Here is a 22,881-nt window from a genome sequence, read left to right as displayed (position 1 = left end):
AAAATGATGCAGAGAATTAATGAGACATCAAGTACACCGGTTACTCAACGTGTAAAACAGAAGTGGAACTCAATTTTATGTAAAAAATAACGGATATGGAACAATTGTGTAACATAAACAGCAAATTAGTGGACATAAAGTCACCCGAGAATAAAGTACTGTCTCTTAGAGACTGCAATGATGTTAGGTTTTTTCGTTTTGCTTCTATCACGTCATGCGACGTAGAGCGCAGCTTTCTACAGTACAAACTGTGTTTGGCAGGTAACCGAAAAAGATTTACGTTTGAGACACTGAAAATGTATCTTGTAGTACATTACAATTCGGTACTGTAACTGCACTTCCTAAAGACGACCAATAGGATAAATGAAAAAATTAAAATTGCTACATACTTATTTCCATCATTAACACTGTGTATAATTAAACACAAATGCTTATAAAAGACAGGAGAATAAATGCTTTTCACATTCTTTTGACATTATCATTGTGTAATGCAGGCCTGCACAAACAGCTCTCAACGAGCGCGCGCGCTCCTTCAGAGCGGGAGAGCGGTGTTTGCCACTCGCCGAAACGGAGAAGAAGATACGTCAGAATGACATAGACTTGCTATAGGTAGAGGAGAGGGAAACGACCACTCAGTTATCTAGTGGAGTGCAATGTGTAGGCCTATTCTCAGTAACTGTTTCACGTTGCTTACCTACTGCTACAGTACAGTATGGAGGAATCTAAAAGACGGAACATAACATTTAACATTTAACGATTTACAGCTCGAACTTATTGATCTTCAATGTGACCTAAGGGCTAAAGATCATTTGAATAATACTACTAGCCTGGTTGAGTTTTACAAGACTAAACATTAGCAATAATATCCACGACTACACAGGCTGGCTGTGAAAATGATTGCTATGTTTGGCTCAACATTTATATTTGTAAGCAACTGTTTTCTATAATCAACTTTAATAAAGGCAGACATCGAACATCTGTAACTGAAGTTTCATTACGATCAGTAAGCTACTGTTCCTTTCAGCTGCCAACAGCATAAAACCTCGTTTTGATGTACTGATGAATAAAAATATAACAAAATGATATTGCACATTTAAGTAGCTATAGAATTTATATTAGGCTACATGTCTCAGATATAAATAATGTGTTTGATACCTTTAAGTCTATGTAAAATGTCATCAAAGAAATGTCACTCCAAAGTTCTGCAACAAGATTTTCGCTGATTTAAGCATACAAATAAGATTTTTCACGAAAAATCAGCGAAATTTATGGAGGTTCTCTGTAACCAATATACGAACATAACCCAGTTTAGAGGAATGCTGTCTGGTGAACAAGTATTGAGAAACCAAAGGTATGTCATTTTACCTGAGTATGTCATTTTAGGACAGTTTCCCCTGCTTTTGTAAAATAAATATTTCTTTATTAATTAATAATAGTCCAAGATAGTTTTGCAAACACTGAACGGGAATTCATTTCATAAACACTCGTAATAATACTTCCTTTTGTGTTTATTTTGTACGAGATCACCACTTCTTCCAGTCCACCTTTAGGCAGCTAATATCCGCATTCCGCTCATGAGCTGTGAGCCGGCTCGGAAAGCGCAAACCTTGTGCAGGCCTGGTATAATGTACAGGGACATCACTTTATTTTTACCAACATTTTTAACATTAACCTGGCTATACTCGGAAACACTGTTACCGCCTTCCATTACAGGAGTTTGGTGTTACTAGTGCAATATGTAAACAAATCATTTTACTAGCTATAGGAGGAGAGAAAAGTAGTGTATCCATTTATGTTACAGGGAAATATGATATTAGAATTTTCAGTTTGATCATTATTTTTACGGTATTTTATCAAAATACAGTAAAGTAGTAACATTTTTTTCCACAAACTCAACTCCTCAGGCGGTTTTATTCATTATATAATGGCTACTGTATTCTGCATATTACCGTACTTTCGGTAACTCTAATCGTCACTTCTGCTCAGTTCACACAGATCAAGTTATTCAGTCATGCTACACACAGTACCTACCTGTGCGAAATAAGAAGGGGCGGGTATTTACGGAGATCGCGAAAATCACGACATTGGCCTAACAGGCTAGATATACAATAGATTTTTACTAATCTTTACGAATTAAGTGATTCTGATTAATAATATGCGGATAAAACAATAACGACAAATCACGAAATAGAGTTCTAATAGAGAAATATGAATACATTCGCGAATTATTATTATTGTGTCATTTTATAGCGAATTTCATATTCTGAGTTCTTTTTTCGGACTTTTTTTCATTTGAATTTGTTGCACATACAAGTAGGCTACATTACATGGTATTTCAGGTGTTCTAATTACATTAGTGAACTCAAAAGACGGAGAATTCAACATTTCACTAATAATTTGAAAGTATTATTTGAGGGCTGCAAGTTTTTTTCCCCCCCCCATTTTTAATGAATGTGTGTTAAATACAGTCTCAATCCAACAAATATTTTCTATTGGCCATACCGCACCTTTACCAGAATCCAATCAATCTTTAATGTTAATTATTTGGAAAGTAATATTCATACTAAGTTAATACTCCAATTTCAAAATAGTTGTATTTTCCAAAATTTCCATTAATATCCAACAAGAGTACAAATCAATCTCCAACAATCTCCGCCGACACCAATATTAAAAAACACAAATGATAAAATTAATCTCCATAAATACCTGCCCCTGGAAATAAGCTTTAATAATATAGGCTCTCCCTTCTATGGAAAACGCAACCATATTTCTGAAACATACTATACTCTGTACTATTTACTTCACTGCTAGCAGACTTCGTTTGCTACAGCGGCCCTAAGTTTGTGTGGCTGATGGGAGCAAGGACATTAGTGAAAGGGGTGGGAGTCAAGTACATTCAGAAACGCAGGTACAATAAAAATGGAAGTAAAAATAAAGTGATGTCCCTGTATATTTACTTTCAGAATGTACGTACTATGTGTGTGTTTCCCCATACTACCGTACTCTACTCTGAATAGCAACGTTGTTACCTCAACACATCTCTATCTACCTGCTGCTAGTCAACAACCTAAAGTGCATGCACAGTAATCTTATTGTATCGGGTCCAAAGTCTCGAAGCCTGGTAATAACTGGGTAAGAACATAATTTCCGTACTATATATTTAACTTTTGGAAAATCTGCTATATTTCTGTCACTCGCATTACTTGATCAGAATTACTTAGTACGAAAATGGCTTTCAAATAATTACAATTTATGCTAACAAGCAAACATTCTGATGGGGGCAGATAAAGTTAAATTTTTTCTTCCACCATGTTAATAATGTCAAAATAAGTGCTTATACCAATTTTTGCCACTCCACTGCAATTACGAGGCCGTCCAGAAAGTGATTTTCCCTGGGGCTGTTTACAGAAAAAAATCACAATTGCATGGAAATATTTATTGAAACAGATATGTTGTCCTGGCTCCGTCAAGAAGATCGTAGAAAAATCCACTGTCTTTCCCTTCTCTTTCATATATTGCATTTCTCCACTCCTGTCTATCTTGCGTCTCGTTTTCAAAATTTATCCAACCATCATAACCTAGACACACGATCACAACACTCCTGAATATTATCCATTCCCTCCCACCGAACATCCTCATATTCATCTTCTTTCATTGTGGCTGTTCCTCGACTTTGGAATTCCCTACCGAGTAATGTCAGGGACTGTCAGACATCAAACCAATTTAAGAATAGACTAACGAAATATTTTTTATAACAATTCTTGTTAATAATCGCTCCTTCAGGTTTCTCAATGTTTAATGGTTATATATATAAAATATCACAGAATAAATGTTTATTAAATTATCTCATTATTATTATTATTATTATTATTATTATTATTATCACTATTTCTTACCAATGTTTATTATTGTCACACTAACATTACTTATACAACTTTTATTATTTACTTTCATGTTGTTTTATGATCTAGATTTTAATGTAATAACTATGTAACCGAGTGTATTCTATTAGAATTTGAGTCTGGCTGGGCGGAAGAGAAGGCCTACTGGCCTTAGTCTACCAGATTAAATAAATAAATAATAATAATAATAATAATAATAATAATAATTATTATTATTATTATTATTATTATTATATAGCAATTGTTATGCTATTTGTCAATATATACCCCCCCCCTGGAATTGAAACATTTGTCATACTATGAGATCAATTATCGTAATCTTGTGTCATAGAAGTCAGCCGTCTGAGATCGGAACCAGCGTTTGACAGCCGTCTACACCTCTCTGTCGATCCCAGTATATGACAATTCCGGTGGGGAATATGTTGAAAAAATAGCTCAACAATTGCTGTGTCAGTTCCAATACATGTTTCCAGTGAAATTGTGTTTTCTTTCTGTTAACGGCCTCTGGCAAACTTATTTTACGGCGAAAATTTGTATAAGCACGTTTTTTGAAATTATTAACATAGCGAAAGAAAAAAATTAAACTTTTTTTATCTGCCCGTATCGGAATGTTTGCTTGTAAGAATACATTATAATATATCATTAATCTTATATATATAAAAGTCAATGTGGCTATGTATGTATGTATGTACTTTATACAAATCTACAGGCTTTGACCGATATTTGCCAAAGTTTGCACATTTAACTTTCATAATCCGGAGAAGAACATAGGCTACATTAAAATTGTGCAAATGGACGTTAAATTAATTAAGAAATAAAAAATAAATAAATGTGATCAGACATTCATGTATAATATTAAAAAGCAATCTTCTATAGTCAGTTGTTTTTTATTATTGTCTTTTGTATTCAACATCGACTTTCATGAGGCCACGGAAATTATAACACGAAATTAAATAGCATTGTTGATACAGCATGAAGGCTAAAACTATATAATTAATGCAATAAGTATCTTTACTCAGCCCAGGATCGTATTATGAATTTCTCGATGCAATTGCAGATAGTGAGCAGACTGTGTTTTGTCCAACTGAATTCCTGAATTCTTTGAAACTACAAGGATTGCTACCATATAATTTAATACTTAACACTGAGTCACCAATAGAACTATTGCGAAATATTGACCCACCAAAACTATCGAATGGAACAGGAATTGGTGTGAAAAAAACTCATTCAAAACGTAGTAATAGAAGTGACAATATTAACTGGCGAAACGAAAGGAGATGTTTTTATCCACGCATTCTTATGATACCCACTAACATGCCTTTCGATTTTAAGTAACAGCAGTTTCAGTGCGACCAGTATTTGTAATGGCCATATTAAAATTAAGCTCAAGGAGAGTCGCTCAAAGTTGCAGACATTAACTTAAAAACTCCGTGCTTTTCATATATTTCAACTATATTTTATACAAATAAGTAGGGGGGAAAAAAGATTTTACACACATCAAAACTCAATTCAATGATACTGTACCTTTGTGATATTGCTAATTTAGCATGTGAATATACGTAAAGCGACTGAAAATAACACTGTATTAATTATAAAATATTGTTGTTCATGTCCGAAAATGTGTTACTGCGAAATTCTAACTGTATAATCACGTTGCCAATGTTGTATGTTACGCGTTGTGGAAATAACACGCTCTAAAAAAAACAGCATACGTCTCTCAGAATATTAGTCTTTACGTTAAAAAATGACTTACTGCGAGTTTATATTGTATCTATATTCTGTATATAAAATAAGAATTAATATAGGGGAGAGTCGGGTAGTATCGGACATCGGGTAATATCGGACAGTGAGTTTCTTTCATCTACCACACGATGATAGTACCTGATTGACATGGTTAAGTTTCTGTGATGTCGCATAGAGAAACGTAACCATGTCATTCAGGTACTACCATATGGTGGTAGATGAAAAAAACGCACTGTCCGATACTACCCGATGTCCGATACTACCCGACTCTCCCCTAATATTTTCTGAATTTGTGAGATATAGTTTCTCAAGTCATATAAACAAAATAACCGTACAGCGGTCAACGGGTAAAAAATCTTCCAATATAAATTAAATTATATACGTATATATATTGGTACGACCGATAGATATTGTCCACACCTGTGGAGTAACGGTCAGCGCGTCTAGCCGCGAAACTAGGTGGCCCGGGTTCGATTCCCGGTTGGGGCAAATTACCTTGTTGAGGTTTTTTCCGGGGTTTTCCCTCAACCCAATATGAGCAAATGCTGGGTAGCTTTCAGTGTTGTACCCCAGACTCATTTCACCGGCATTATCATCTTCATCTCATTCAGACGCTAAATAACCTAAGATGTTAATAAAGCGTCGTAAAATAACCTACTAAAATTTAAAAAAATGACCGATAGATAGATTGATTTTGGCTCTCGATGACATCCCAATGGGTTCAGACTGGGAACAAGGGAATTCCCTGTTTATCGTCAGCTGTCTCTGAAATTCAAGCGAAAGCACACACAGACATGAAATTACGTGAAATGCACAGCTTCGGAATCAATGTACAGATTTTATAATTTTATTATTTTATGTCTGCCTCTGTGCGGGGGAGAAAAGGAGACAGCAGAAAGGTTGTAATGCTTTTTAATGCGTTGACTCCCATGACTAAGATAAGCCACTTGAAATTTAACAGTCATTGACCGGTAGATATAAAATGTAAGACCTGTAGTACATTGATACAAAGCTAAGTGGGCCTATAGGGACCGAGGGGGTGTTTTTGTTGTGCTGAAATTCAAGACAATGCTAATTCATTTAGAGTTTGTGTGACTGTAGCATATACAATATATATATATATATATATATATATATATATATAATTACTTATAATTTTTCCACTCTCGAACTCGGAAAACTACGTCGTCGGAAATTCCATAGATGAACATTAAACACTACAACATAACTATCGCATTTATGTTCGGCTATTGTGATTAGGGGAAACGCGGAAATTCTAGTTGAAGCAAGTAAAGCGATAGGGTTGGAAGTAAATCCCGAAAAGACTAAGTATATGATTATGTCTCGTGACCAGAATATAGTACGAAATGGAATTATAAAAATTGGAGATTTATCCTTCGAAGAGGTGGAAAAATTCAAATATCTTGGAGCAACAGTAACAAATATAAATGACACTCGGGAGGAAATTAAACGCAGAATAAATATGAGAAATGCCTGTTTTTATTCGGTTGAGAAGCTTTTGTCATCTAGTCTGCTGTCAAAAATTCTGAAACTTAGAATTTATAAAAGACTTATATTACCGGTTGTTCTGTATGGTTGTGAAACTTGGACTCTCACTTTGAGAGAGGAACAGAGATTAAGGGTGTTTGAGAATAAGGTTCTTAGGAAAATATTTGGGGCTAAGAGGGATGAATTTACAGGAGAATGGAGAAAGTTACACAACGCAGAGCTGCACGCATTGTATACTTCACCTGACATAATTAGGACCATAAAATCCAGACGTTTGAGATGGGCAGGACATGTAGCACGTATGGGCGAATCCAGAAATGCATATAGAGTGTTAGTTGGGAGGCCGGAGGGCAAAAGACCTTTGGGGAGGCCGAGACGTAGATGGGAAGATAATATTAAAGTGGATTTGAGGGAGGTAGGATATGATGGTAGAGACTGGATTAATCTTACTCAGGATAGGGACCAATGGCGAGCTTATGTGAGTGCGGCAATGAACCTCCGGGTCCCTTAAAAGCCAGTAAGTAAGTAAGTATTGTGAAACTCTGTATGTGTGTATGCAATGCCTACCTACTTCACTTCACGTGACTCGAGTTAAAATTTACGCCAACAGCACGTGGTGTTCTCAAGCGGTCACCCATCCAGGTACTGACCACGCTGAAAGATGCTTGACTTCGGTGATCGCACGAGAACTGATATTTTCAACATGGTGTGGACGCTACCTCTAGGGGGCAAAAGTGCAGTTTCTCCGACATATGGTTAGATAATTTAAATTAGTCTCATTTTATAGAGAAATATATAAAATGGTAACGTAAGGAAAATACTATATATATGTCAAAAAATTTGCAACATTTATATAATTTTTATCACTTGCGTATGTTATGCGCAGCCTAATATTTCTATACAAAAGGGAATTATACAATATACAAAAGTCAGGAAGGCCTAATACAAACTTCTGTTGTGAACCTCTGACCTGTTGGTAGAGTAGGTGCATTAGGACGTATATCTAAATTGAAGAGAAGACCAGGGGCGGCCCGTCCTTATGTGCTACAGTACAATGATAATTTTTGCTCAAATTTTGCAATACCATAGTATTTGATCTGCCATTTGACAATTTCCCGTTGTTATGTTCATGACGCGTTATAGAGTGTTTAGTCTTCGCTCTTCGCTCTTTGGTGCCTCAGGGGGTTCGTTGTGCTACTCAAAACTCTACATGAATGTAGACAACTAATGCGCATGTGCGAAGCTGAAATCACTGCTCTGATTGGCTATTTTTACGCGGGGAAGTGCAGTAGTCAGCTTCAGCACAACACAGCTTGGAGATTACAAAAGTAAAGCGTAACGAAAGAATGCCTGTTTGTGGAAGAACTCGGAACTATTTACAATATGTTTGGTAATTCAAGTGTCCGACCGCTGCTGCCATCTGTCTGGTTTTTGAGGTTCCTCCTGAATCAGTCAGTCTAGAAAATTGAAGCCAAGGAATTATGTGACAGTATAATTCAGGAAAGTACCGTATTGGTCCGAATATAAGCCGCACTTTTTATTCAAATTTCAAACTCGAAAAGTTGGGGTGCGGCTTATTTGCGCGGCCGATAAATTTAAACTTGAAATGTGGCGCATGTTGCTACCGGTAATTTTATCATTTTGAAATGGAGCAACAATGCCACGTGCTCGTGTTTGAAATTGTCAGCAGTCGTATAGTATATGACGCAACAATGTACCAGTCTTCATATTACAGTGATCGTACTCTTTTGTATGATAGGACAGATTAAAACAGTTTGTACGTAGCTACGGGTTCAGCCATGAGTGGAAACGTAGAAAGAAAAGCTTCAACAAGCTTGGGAATTCGGCGCAGTTATGACGCTAGTTTCAAACTTGCAGTTATTCGTCATGCTAGGAGTACGTCTAATAGAGAAGCCGGCAAAAAGTTTAGTGTGGATGAGTCTAATGTGCGGCGCTGGATCGCCTCGGAGGATAAACTGAAAAATGCCAATACAACCAGAAAATCTTTCAGAGGACCCAAGGCTGGGAAATACCCTGAACTAGAACGTAGGGTCCTTTCCTTTGTACAAGACAAAAGGAAAGAAGGGATGCCTATCTCTCGACAAGTAATCCAGGTAAAATCGTTGGAAATAGCGAAGACCCTAAACATTCCACAGACAGAATTCCATGGGAGTATAGGTTGGTGCCGCAGGTTTATGCGTAGAAGTGGCCTTGTTCTCCGACGAAGCACTTCATTAGCACAGAGACTGCCAGAGGATTTTACTGAGAAACTCATCAACTTCCAGAGGCACGTCATTGAATTGCGTCAGCGCCACTCTTACCCATTACACCAGATCGGCAATGCCGACGAGACGCCCGTATTTTGGGACATGCCGAGCAATATGACAGTTAACAATAAAGGGGCGAAAAGCATATCATTGAGAACAACTGGAAATGAAAAACAAAGAATCACTGTGATGCTGGCGGTTACGGCAGATGGAGGAAAACTGCCTCCGTACGTTATTCTGAAGCGTAAAACTATGCCCAAGGAGAATTTACCTAAGGGATTAGTGATTCGTTGCCAAGAGAAAGGATGGATGACAACCGAACTAATGGTGGACTGGCTAGCTACGGTTTGGAATCGCAGACCAGGTGCGCTGCTCTGTAAGAGGGCTATGTTAGTATTGGATGCCTTTAAAGGTCACCTCACACCCGAAGTAAAGAAGAAAATTACTGCATTGAAGACAGACCTAGTCGTCATACCTGGAGGTATGACATCAAAATTGCAGGTGCTTGATGTCGTCGTGAACAAGCCTTTTAAAGACCATCTCCGAAAACAGTATTCGGATTGGCTTCTAGAAGGGGGTCATGCATTCACTCCATCTGGGAAGATCAAGAAGCCATCTGTCAGCCTTATGTGTGAGTGGATTCTCTCTTCATGGCACACGATATCACCAGATTCAATCATCAAAGGCTTCAAGAAATGCTGCGTGTCTAATGCTCTGGATGGCAGTGAGGACGACGTACTTTGGGCGGAGAGTGATGAACAAAGTGACAGTGATGGAACAAATACCGGTACCGGTAGTAGTGAAGTCAGCAGTAACATTGGAGAAGACGGTGATTAGTTGTACCGGTATTTTTGGTGATTTACCCACGTAATACCGTAATTGAAGAAAAAGTGTTTAAATAGTGTAAACAGTTTTGTAACTGGATAATGTGACAGGTAAATTTCACTGCACTCAATTTTCATTTTTTTCTCATTCTGCTCTCAATTTTTCTTTTTTTTTTTCTCCTTTCCCCCTAAAATTAAGGGTGCGGCTTATACTCGGGTGCGGCTTACACTCGGGCCAATACGGTACTTATCGTTTCAGTCTTTAAGCTACCTAGACGCAACAAAATTGTTAAACAGCAAATTTTTTGACAATTTTTCTCATAATTTTTCTGAACGCGAACTTGAAGCTATACTGTACTGAACAAAAGAGTGTTAAAGACACAACTTGGAGTTCTATATGGAAGACCTGACTTCCGAAATATAGATGGAGCTGTTCAATTGTTACAATACATAACATAGCCTCCAACAATTCACAGGATTCATTCTGTGAAGTAACGAAGTTGTTAAATATTTTGGTTACAACGCCAATGACCACTGCTGAGCCAGAAAGATGTTTTTCTTTCTTTAAACGCATAAAAACGTTTTTAAGGAACACTATGTCCCAGGATCGCCTCACTGCTCTTGCAATACTGTCAATAGAAAAGAGTATGATGTCCAAGATGAAGGGTTTAACACCAGGGTAAATACGATGAAAGAGTAATGGAACGGAGAAAAATTCTCTCCGGCGCCGGGATTTGAACCCGGGTTTTCAGCTCTACGTGCTGATGCTTTATCCACTAAGCCACACCGGATACAATCCCGACGTCGGACAGAATTGTTTCTGATTGAGTTCCAACTCTTGGGTTCCCTCTAGTGGCCGCCCTCTGCACTACGTCATAGATGTCTATGAACATAGGACCGAAGTCCACACATGTGCTGAGGTTCACTCGTTATGAGTGACTAGTTGGCCGGGATCCGACGGAATAAGCGCCGTCTTAAATCACTTCGTGATTTACGCATATCATATATTATTTCAATGTACCGAAGTACATATGATATTTCCATGCAGGTATTCTGCGTCATCATACGATGAAAGAGTAATGGAACGGAGAAAAATTCTCTCCGGCGCCGGGATTTGAACCCGGGTTTTCCGACGTCGGGATTGTATCCGGTGTGGCTTAGTGGATAAGGCATCAGCACGTAGGGTTCAAATCCCGGCGCCGGAGAGAATTTTTCTCCGTTCCATTAATCTTTCATCTTATGATGACGCAGAATATATGCATGGAAATATCATATGTACTTCGCTACATTGAAATAACACCAGGGTAAATGACAAGTTCTGCAGTAGGAAGGAACGTCGTATGGATTTCATATTTCGTCAATAGGCGAGTCTCAAATTAAGATAAATACATATAAGTGTATACAGTAGGCCGATATAGAGATTGTAGCACACTCATTATTTTGACCACCAGCCGCTACTGGAGAAGACACATCTTGATTGTAGCTTAGCTAGCTAGCATTAATTCGGTCAGTAATGTACAACGCAAGCCAAGGCAGAATCGGCATTGCCAGTCCTGATACTTCTCTTTTCCTGTTTTATGTTGTGATAATTGTTCGACATAACTGCAAGTACCATACTATAATAATACCGGACAGTTGTATGTTAGCAGCACTGACGTGAGTGCGAAATATCGCGGACCTGACATCTAGCGGAGCGGCGTGGAATTACGTCAACAAATACAAATATTTAACATAGCGGGATTCGGACTACTGTTTACAACGTGAGGTACTAATGTGGAATTAGTAATATGCGTTACAAGAGCGGTATGTTGAAGTTTACATGTTCGAGGAAAAGTTTGAAAAAGCGAAACGTACCGCTCGTGTATCGTACATTATTTTGTGCGAAGATCGTTTAATACATACCTCAAAGAGGAATTTCTAATTAGTTGCAATGAAATCTCCATCTTGGTTTCTGTTCAATGACGGCAAATTTGCAAAACAAAAATATCTATCTTCAACATTGTTGCTTTAAAATGTTTTCTGTGTTTATTATACTCCAGCAGGCCGTGATATACGTCTGTCTTTTTTCCCCCAGTCTATAAATGCAACTTAAAACAAACGGTAAGGTTATGTAATGATTTATTTTTCCATTTTAATATTTTAACAATATTATTTATATAACATATTACAGTAATAACATCGGCATCTGGAATCTTGTTGATTTTTTCACGGCTTCCTTAATGTTACTCGCATCACGAATGCAGTAACTTTAGTGGAGTTGTAGAGTTTACTTAATTTTTGCAGATATTTAAAAACAATAATTAACAGTGCAATTTAGGTGAAATTGCAGTGGTAAGTTTCCAATTTATACAGTAATTATTACTATATTGAACGTCTCTAAAAATAATTTGTTAAAAGCCTAAAGCAGTAAAATCAATATGTCATTTAAGCGGTAAGAAGAGGGAAATTGTTATGTGTGTTAGGTTGGGAATACTGAATGTGGAATTTTAGACTTTCCGCGGATTGGTTTTGTGCGGAAACCAAGCAAATACGCATGATCTCGCACAAAATAATATACGAGACACTTAAAAAATGTTGAATAGTATTTAATATAACATTATCAATTTGTATCAAAGCTGGATAATAAATTATTATGAGACATATTGCACACTTCTTATTACTTTCCGTAATTAATTGTTGCGTATTTTTTCTTTGCTTTAGTTTTTTTAGATGCTTTATGGTTGTGCTAACAGATGGGGTTACTTGTCAACAATGTGACACTGAAACGTGCGTTCAGGTTACTGCCCAGCGACAGTCCTGATGTATTTTTATATTTGTGATGATTGGTTAATTAATATTAACCCTGCACACTCACAATCACACTCACATTCATTCAAATTTCCAGACTCTAGACACCCAGGGAATTCCTCTTCTTCAAGAAAAATTCACCGAGAGTCGAGCCCGGGAATCGAACCCGGGACCTCCTGATCTGGAAGCCACCATGCTGACTAACTGACTAACAGACTACGGAGGCAGTCTTTTGCTTTAGTGAGACAAAATTAATTTTGACATTAAGAATGAATTTACAATAACGCTTTATATACCCATAGCTGACAGCAGCAAAGACAAAATTGATAGTAATGTGATGCTTGTAATGGTGTGGACGCTACCTCTAGCGGGGCACAAAGTGCAATTTCTCCGACATACGGTTAGATAATTTAAATTAGTCTCATTTGATAGAGAAATATATGAACTAGGTAACGTACGTAAGGAAAATGCTGTATATACGTCAAAAAATTTGCAACACTTGTATAATTTTTATCTCTTGCGTATGTTACGCACAACCTAACATTACTATATAAACGCGAATTATACAATATACAAGCGTCAGGGCGGTCTAACACAAACTGCTGTTGTGAACCTCTGACCAGTTGGTAGTCTGTTAGAGTAGGTGGAGTAGGGCAATTCTTGGTTTAGCTTAGCTAGCTAGCGTTCATTCGGTCAGTAGTGTACAACGCAAGTTAAGGCAGACCAGGCATTGCCAGTTCTTGATACTTTTTTCCATTTATGTTGTGATGACTGTTCGAACATAACTGGCCGATGATAGAAATTACAAAATAAAGTTTCCTAAATGTGTAAGTATTAACCCTGGATTGCATACACTTTTTTGACAGCTGTGGTTGTAATGTATACCTGGGGTACTGTCGCCCCGCATATCCTTTTGGGCCTATTGTGTACAAAGAATTTTATTTTGTATTATATTCCTGGGTATTCGACAGATATTGGAGAAAAAAATGAGAGTATAAGGGTACAGTACATCAGTTATTCATAGATTTCAAAAAGGCGTATGACCTGGTTAAGAGAGAAGTTTTATATAATATTCTTATTCAATTTGGTATTCCCAAGAACCTAGTTCGATTAATTAAAATGTGTCTTAGTGAAACTTACAGCAGAGTCCGTATAGGCCAGTTTCTATCTGATGCTTTTCCAATTCACTGCGGGCTAAAGCAGGGAGATGCACTGTAACCTTTACTTTTTAACTTCGCTCTAGAATATGCCATTAGGAAAGTTCGGGATAATAGACAGGGTTTGGAGATGAATGGGTTACATCAGCTTCTTGTCTATGCAGATGACGTGAATATGTTAGGAGAAAATCCACAAACGATTAGGGAAAACGCGGAAATTCTTGTTGAAGCAAGTAAAGCGATAGGGTTAGAAGTAAATCCCGAAAAGACTAAGTATATGATTATGCCTCGTGACCAGAATATTCTACGAAATGGAACTATAAAAATTGGAGATTTATCCTCCGAAGAGGTGGAAAAAATCAAATATTTTGGAGCAACAGTAACAAATATAAATGAAACTCGGGAGGAAATTAAACGCAGGATAAATATGGGAAATACGTATTATTATTCGGTTGAGAAGCTTTTGTCATCTAGTCTGCTGTCAAAAAATCTGAAAGTTGGAATTTATAAAACAGTTATATTACCGGTTGTTCTGTATGGTTGTGAAACTTGGACTCTCACTTTGAGAGGGGAACAGAGATTAAGAGTGTTTGAGAATAAGGTTCTTAGTAAAATATTTGGGGCTAAGAGGGATGAAGTTGCAGGAAAATGGAGAAAGTTACACAACGCAGAGCTGTACGCATTCGTAATTAGGAACATAAAATCCAGACGTTTGAGATGGGCAGGACATGTAGCACGTATGGGCGAATCCAGAAATGCATATAGAGTGTTAATTGGGAGGCCGGAGGGAAAACGACCTTTAGGGAGGCCGAGACGTAGGTGGGAATATAATATTAAAATGGATTTGAGGGAGGTGGGATATGATGGTAGAGACTGGATTAATCTTGCTCAGGATAGGGGACCAATGACGGGCTTATGTGAGGGCGGCAATGAACCTCGGTGTTCCTTAAAAGCCAGTAAGTAAGTAAATATTATATTCCTGGTCGATATGTTATGCAGGGATCTTTGGATTATAAAAAAAATGAATTTGAAACTGAAAAGGCAAATTATTTTTATAAAATTACATAATTTCTGGACTTAATAACTATAATAATTATTGAAATGTCATTACTTTAAAATTGCTGATAACTGATCAATTATAAAATTACGTAATTATTTTTATATTTAAAGCATAAAGATTGCTGGTAACACAAAAATTTATCACAAATACGTTTTTTAAAAATGTACAACAAAATAATAGTTGAGATGTATAATACATTACAGTTTGGTTAAAAATTGAATAACTTTTTTTTTTCAGAAGAGATCTGTTTCTAACAATATTGCATAATTTGGAAATAACCTTAGTATTATTTTAATGGACGCTTACAGGATAAGAACATCCTCATTTTGCGCATTCAACATAGATTTCTTTTCTGTGTTCTGAGCATGACAGTTTGTTGCACTCTCACACAAGATAATTTTGTTTTCCCGTCTTTAGCGCTGGGACATAAAGCAAATGTAGCTTGTACATTATAAAATGAAATTCAGATAAAAAATCGTACAGTTTCCAGTATTTAAAAACCGTATATAATGCCTGTCTTAGTAGCTATAAAGTTACCAATAATATTGCATAACTCAGGACCTTGCAGAAGCCAAATCATATATCTTATATCATGATCTAAGATAAGAAAATACTGATCTTAAAATCACTTGACATTTTCATTAAAAATCAATCAATAACAATAAATTGATGAATATAACTAGAAGCTGAGTTTCATAAGAGAAACAGTTTCCAGCAAAACATTCTTGTAAATAGGAAGTGCACAGTGTAGACAATGGTTAAAATAAAACTCCCACTTCGTCTCATAATTTTAAAATTTTGATGAAATGTCCCACTTCTCATGGAATGATCTAATCATAAAATAACAGATAAGCCGAGTCCAGCCTACAGTAGCTGGTAGGCTACAAGCAGCTCTCTCTAAGGTTGAATTTGACAGTCTAGAAAGTCATGCTTGATTCCAATGTTCAGTGCAAATCGACTGTTTATCTTATTCATTCATTCATAGTTTTCTGGCAGAGAACAAGTCTTTCACTGCAACTCCAGCATTCTCCAATCTTTCCTTTTTTTCGTCTTCCGTCGTAGTCTCCGCATATGATCCATATGATATCATAATGTCGTCTATCATCTGATTTCTTCTTCTGCCCCGAAACTTTCTCCCGTTCACCATTCCTTCCAGTGTATCCTTCAGGTGGCAGTTTCTTCTTAACCAGTGACTCAACGAATTCCCTTTTTCTCTTCCTGATCAGTTTCAGCATCATTCTTTCTTCACTCTTTCTAACACAACTTCATTTCTTATTCTGTCTGTCCACTTCGCTCGTTCCATTCTCTACATCTCAAATGCTTCTAGTCGTTTCTCTTCACTTCGTCGTAATGTCCATATTTATGCCCCACACTCCATACAAAGCACTTCACTAGTCTCTTCCTTAGTTCTTTTTGCAGAGGCCAGTAGATGATGCTCCTTTTTCTTTTAAAAGCTTCCTTTGTAATTGCTATCTTCCTTTGCCATAATAGTACATCCGAAGTATTTGAAGCTGTTCACTTGTTCTACTACCTCATTTCAAATTCGCACGTTTACCTTCTTTATTTTCCATCCAATAACCGTGGTCTTCGTCTTTTTCGCAAATATCTTCATCCCATACTATTCACAATTGCCATTTAGGGAATATTTTGGAAATAAAATCAAGATCATTTTTGGATAGATCAGTCTTTATTCTTTAACTTACATGCTACTAAGATTTATTTTAAATCATCCGTCCTCAAGTGAGGTTGACCACTGGGATCGGGAATTAACAAACATAAAAAGATAAAGGGAAATGAAACGAGCAAAATAATGATTCGATTTGTACATTAAAAAAAAATTTACGTGTTGACATATAAATGATAGTATAGAATTTGAAGAGAGGCCTTCAGAATTTCCATCGCAATCTTCTGAACCTCATAAAAGGAAATTAAAAAAAAAAAAAAAAAAAAACGTAAATTTTTGTAAACAACCCCTTGCTCCAAATAGTAAGCCTGTAACATCCCAGTTGTAAAGCGAAATGCCATATTTTTCACTGAGGTATGGAAGACAAGGTACAGTTTCCCTAGAAAAGGATGAGACGATTGAGTATTCTTAAGTCTCAGATGCAAGACACTGCGCATGATCAGAGACCAGAGCACTGATACACAAGATAACGAATACTGAGTTACTTAAATTCAGGCTATTTGGTTTGTTACTAGCATCGTTCCGAAATTCACTTCAAAAACTGCAAAAAATATGATAATATTACGTAAATAAAAGGTAAATATATACATAAATCGTGTAGTTAAAGCGACAATGGACCTTCATGACTAGATCGACACTCCGCACAGAAAGGAAAACTTTCGTGTCGTTTCAATAGCTCAGACGCTAAGACTTCTGCGTGTCGTGTAGAAGAGTGCGAGTTCAATTCCTAGTCTACACAACGATTTTTTTTGTCTAAATAACTTTGAAATTGCTAAATAATGTTGAAATAGAGTTTTACAAAGTCCTCAGATTAATTATTAAATGCATATGTTAAGTAACAAATTGCAGTATCTTTTGCAAAATCTTGAATGTTTAATTTGTCAATAATATTTCTGTACTATGTATATACTATAAGACGTTAAAAGAATTTGCAATAGATTTGGGATCCTCTACTTTATAATCACTGGTTTTAATGAAAAAATATTTTCTTTCTTAGGATATCTACAAGTTTAACTTTAATAATATTCCGAATAGCTGTAATTGCATTATCTGAATTTTGTACTTTTCTATTCAAATGTGTTCTATTTCCCTCTTTCATTATTTTTGATAAATTACACTGTACTTCTTGTAATATTTAAGAACATGAGGATCATTACATTGCAACTCATTACATATGATTCTTATTTTTAATACATGAGATTTTGTAGTCCCTGCGTTATCTACATGTTTTTACTTTTGAATTTTTTCACATTGAGTGGAGAACATCCACTGAAGTGATTCTGAAATTAAGTTGAAAATACAATACATTTACTCTTAATATCAGTAGTACCAGTATCATATACGTTTTTTCCAAGATTCATTTTGTAGACATAAATGTAAGTAGTCACTAGATACAGCATTTACGACCCTTTTTTAGTTTTTAAATTAATATTGTTCAGTGACATTGGAAACACTTAGGATTTGTTTATCATGTTCAGACAAGCTATTGATTATAGGTTCTGTCGAATAGGAATTCAGTCTAATTCTGTGTACAAAACTTTTATCAATGGCTGTGCTACTTCAGCTTGTATGCTGGTGGAAAAACGACTCTACCGGAAAAGTTCCGTCACTACAGATCACAAATTCCATATGATATTTCTAAAGTCTTTTCTTTACAAATTCAATGTTGGCTATAAATATTAATAAATAATGTAAGAAATATGAATGATTGTAGTTAGAAGTCTGATTTACATTATAAAAAGCAAGAAGTTACATTCCTCGGCAAGATTCGAACTTTCGATGTTTGGTTTTGTCGTCCAACGCATAAGCACGGACCTATTTAAGGCTTATGTTAATAACCTAGAATTTAGCTGTAGCAACGTGGTGTCATAACTTGGGATTTGTTTACTTAATGTAATTAGATTTAATTTGATTAGTTTCGCAACAATAATTGGACTTCCTGTTATATCCTGTTATTGTGCAAGATGCCCCTTATTTCAATAATTCTATATCACGTTAAATAGTCATTGTCTACACTAAAGTATTATCGTCATCCCTCATTTCTCATCGTAATGGCGAACCGACGTGACATGAGACAGCGAGTTATAGCTCTAGTTGAAGCTGGATATCGGGCTAGATCTGCTGGCAGTTTGGTCGGTGTTCCTGGAAGTACAGCCGCGAAGGGGTTTATCGTTACCAAGATTCAGGGAAGGTCGAAAATCGCCCTATTCCTGGGCGTCCGCGGATTTCTTCATTGGAAGAGGATGCTCTCTTATTCGAGACAGTTCGACTGGATCCCTTTCGGATTGCTAACGAAATAAGAGCAGCATCTAACTTTCCCGGTTCTTCACAGACTGTGATCAGGAGGTTGAGGAACCGCGGTATTAGGAGCCGGAGGGCTGAGCAAATGGAAATATTGGGGGAAGCACAAGCTGTCAACCGTCTTGCCTTCGCTACCAATCGAGTGGATTTCGATTGGAGAAATGTATGATGGTATGTGGACAAGATTTTAAATTAACAGGTCTCTTTTTGTTTTTTATGATTTTTGTTTCAGGAAGAATACTTTTAACTTCCAAGTAAGATTTATTTATTTTTTGACGAGGTTCAGCCCACTTGTAGACCCAAAAGTTGGGCATAAATTATTCCAAAATTTTCGACAAATTATACAGTCGAGGAACTCTGAACAAATTAATTACACCTCAATAAAAAAAAAGTTTTACCTGGGATCGAACACGAAACGTTACGGTTATATGGCGGAACCGACACGCTACTATATGAGCTACCGAGACAAGACAGTGACAGCAGCAGTCCAGAATGTAGATCCGATAGCAGGCATTTGCCATTCGGTACAGAGAAGCAATGATATTTTGTTACCCGAGCTATGTTGTGAAATCGTGGCCTTAAATGGCTGTCTTCTTCGTGATCCTTATTCTGATCCTTGTCCTTGTTGTGGTCCTTGTAACAATTCTTGTTCTATTTGTCATGGTACTTATCGTTATACGTCGATATCGAGTGAACCGCGCTGTAGAACTTTAACTTCCGACAACCAAGAATCGTCTCATTCCTTTTAAGGGTAACTGTACATATTTAGCTCGCTTGCCATCATTTATCTGCAGTGCTTGATTCGTGTCTCGTTCAAAGTAAATCGTAGGGTCTAAGACCATCGCTTTCTGGGTTCTTCTATTGATGTCAATTATATCGACTCTTCTATGAGAATCATCTTCAGAGACACAATGAATCCCCTCATGTACTTTCCATCCTCTGTCTCTTAGCAGGTTGGCAATTGCTGTACGGGCACGATGGTGTCTGTTACGCAGTAGCTCTCCCTTCTTACAGAACCCCAGTACGTGGCCAAGTGTTCCTATAAATACACCATAGGTATTAAGCTATTAGTATTCAAAGTCGGAGTTGCGTCATTGTCACCCGAAAATCTGTTCGTTTCATTCTAGTAATTCTCGAAAGAACAATAGCGCTAAAACTACGCACAATTTTATCTCGACTGCATTGAAGCGGAATTTTATAAGATTAAACAAAAATAAGATGTCATTTTGGTGCTATTCCAAATATTCGCAGAAATAAACAATAATGGGTCCGGACCTCACTGAGAATCCTTGTTGCCATGTGGTGTACTCATCAGGGAGTACTGCTTCTCCACATGACAAGGTTGGCACTCGTGCTTTCGCCGAGTTCGTTTGTTTTTGTACACTTCATAATAAGCAGGGAAAATAAAAGGAGTTGGTTTTCTAGCATTCCTGAGTTCATGAACGATTTGAGCTCTGTGCCACCTGTTTGAGGCCGCGCGGCTGGTAGGTGCCCCTTCTGCGCCTGGTCCAGCATCTCTTTCGTGTCGATGACATTCAACCGGAAGAACCAGACCGAAACACGTTGACCAGGGTTGTCCAGGCCCGGGATCCCTGTTTCATATCGAGGGAGTCCGGGTTCGATAACAGATTCATGCTGTGATTAACAAGTTGTTTGCTTCGAATACTTATTTTGCCTTTCTCATTCGACCACTGCTCCACAAGATACAATATCCAACACTAAGCCTTCCGCCTGGGTATTAATAGGCTATAGGAATTGATGTATGGGTGAATATTCTGAAATGGGCAAATATGAATAAAAAAAACTGGAAAAAATATGTTATATTAAATTGTGTACTTTTTCCTCACATTGGTTACATTTGCTGCTATTATTGAGGATTCTGGTATCAGTTGAGGTTAAAAAAATTATGTGAGATTTTCTAATTAAAAAAAAACAAGGGATTGTTGTTATCTTTCCCTTACAACCCATTGTTTAAGGTATCTTCTAAACTTCTGTACTTCAGATTTCACTTGTCTTCGAACATTTCTTTTTTCACGATCAGTCATATCTGCTATTTTCTTTCTTTTTTTATATTCTTTGCCATAGTCCCTTTTTTTCTGCAACTCCTCTTCAGTCATATTTGCCCTCTGCCTACGTATCTTCTCCCTTTCATATTTCCTACTTTCATCATCAGACTTTTTTCTTTCCTATAAACAATCACATGAAATAATATTCGAAGTTACTTTATCCACCAGTAATTTAATAATTGTATGTTAAATGAAACTTCGGTCCCACAATAAAGGGACCGACGTTACAGGGACCGTTGTTACAAATTAATATAATTTCCGCAATAGTTCTAACAAAATAAATCGTTAAAAATATCATGGAGGTTAGATTTTTTAGTCGACAAACATTGTAATGTTTTGCATATACTACGAAAGTTTAATATATACAAACTATATTTAATGCCACCTGGGACCGGTGTTACCAATAGAAAACATAACATTCAGTCATCAGTGGTGATTTTTGTATTTTTCAATAAAATAAATTACGACAATAGATGAAAAGTTTTTTAACTGGCGCCATGTTGACCTCTCATCACTACCAACCGTTAAAATTTACGACATGAAGCGAAATTGTCTTTTGTGTACCGGTAGCTCTTTTATTTCGAGGGACCGGCGTTACGAAATTTTTGGGGAAACTTTACGTTAAAGTTGTGTCCTTTCAGAATTAAACAAACAACATTATTCCTGTCTTTCATAAATATTTTAACTACTTATTTTTATAATCTTGGCCGAGGAAATAAAATCAAATCGAAACATTCCGAGAAAAACTTAGTAAAACAGAGTAAAATGTAGTTGGGGACATAGGGACCGTAGTTACATTTTGACGTTTGGATGTTATTTTTTAATTATAAATTTTAAAATTAATCCTTTTATGCTTTGTTTCCAACTAAAACATGTGAGAGTTTGTTAATTAAACGCAAAAGTAATCAGTTAACTTTTTCAAGAAACTCCTTAAATCAGCCGGGACATAGCCTACATTTACCCATTTCAGAATATTCACCCATATATAATATAATATAATATAATATAATATAATATAATATAATATAATATAATATAATATAATATAATATAATATAATATAATATAATATAATATAATATAATATAATATAATATAATATACGAGTATGTATTTGTATTGTACTGTATTGTCTTAATCGGTGAGCTTGCGCGACATAACTAGGGATTCTTACTTAGTTACAAATGGCTTTTAGAGAACCCGGAGCGCGTATGAGTCTTTTTCCCTCGGGTCTTTCAACTAACACTCTATATTCACCCACATTCTCTAAAAGCTTCGGTCAGCGCGTCTGGCCGCGAAACCAGGTGGCCCGGGTTCGAATCCCGGTCGGGGCAAGTTACCTGGTTGAGGTTTTTTCCGGGGTTTTCCCTCAACCCAGTACGAGCAAGTGCTGGGTAACTTTCGGTGCTGGACCCCAGACTCATTTTACTGGCATTATTACCTTCGTTTCATTCAGACGCTAAATAACCTAGATGTTGATACAGCGTCGTAAAATAACCCAATAAAATTTTAAAAAATCTAAAAGCCTTTTGTAAGTAAGTAAGAATCCCTAGTTATGTCGGCAAACTCACCTACAGTGCA

The sequence above is a fragment of the Periplaneta americana genome, chromosome 9, assembly GCF_040183065.1.
Source record: "Periplaneta americana isolate PAMFEO1 chromosome 9, P.americana_PAMFEO1_priV1, whole genome shotgun sequence".
Lineage (NCBI taxonomy): Eukaryota > Metazoa > Arthropoda > Insecta > Blattodea > Blattidae > Periplaneta > Periplaneta americana.
This window is presented reverse-complemented; position numbering follows the sequence as displayed.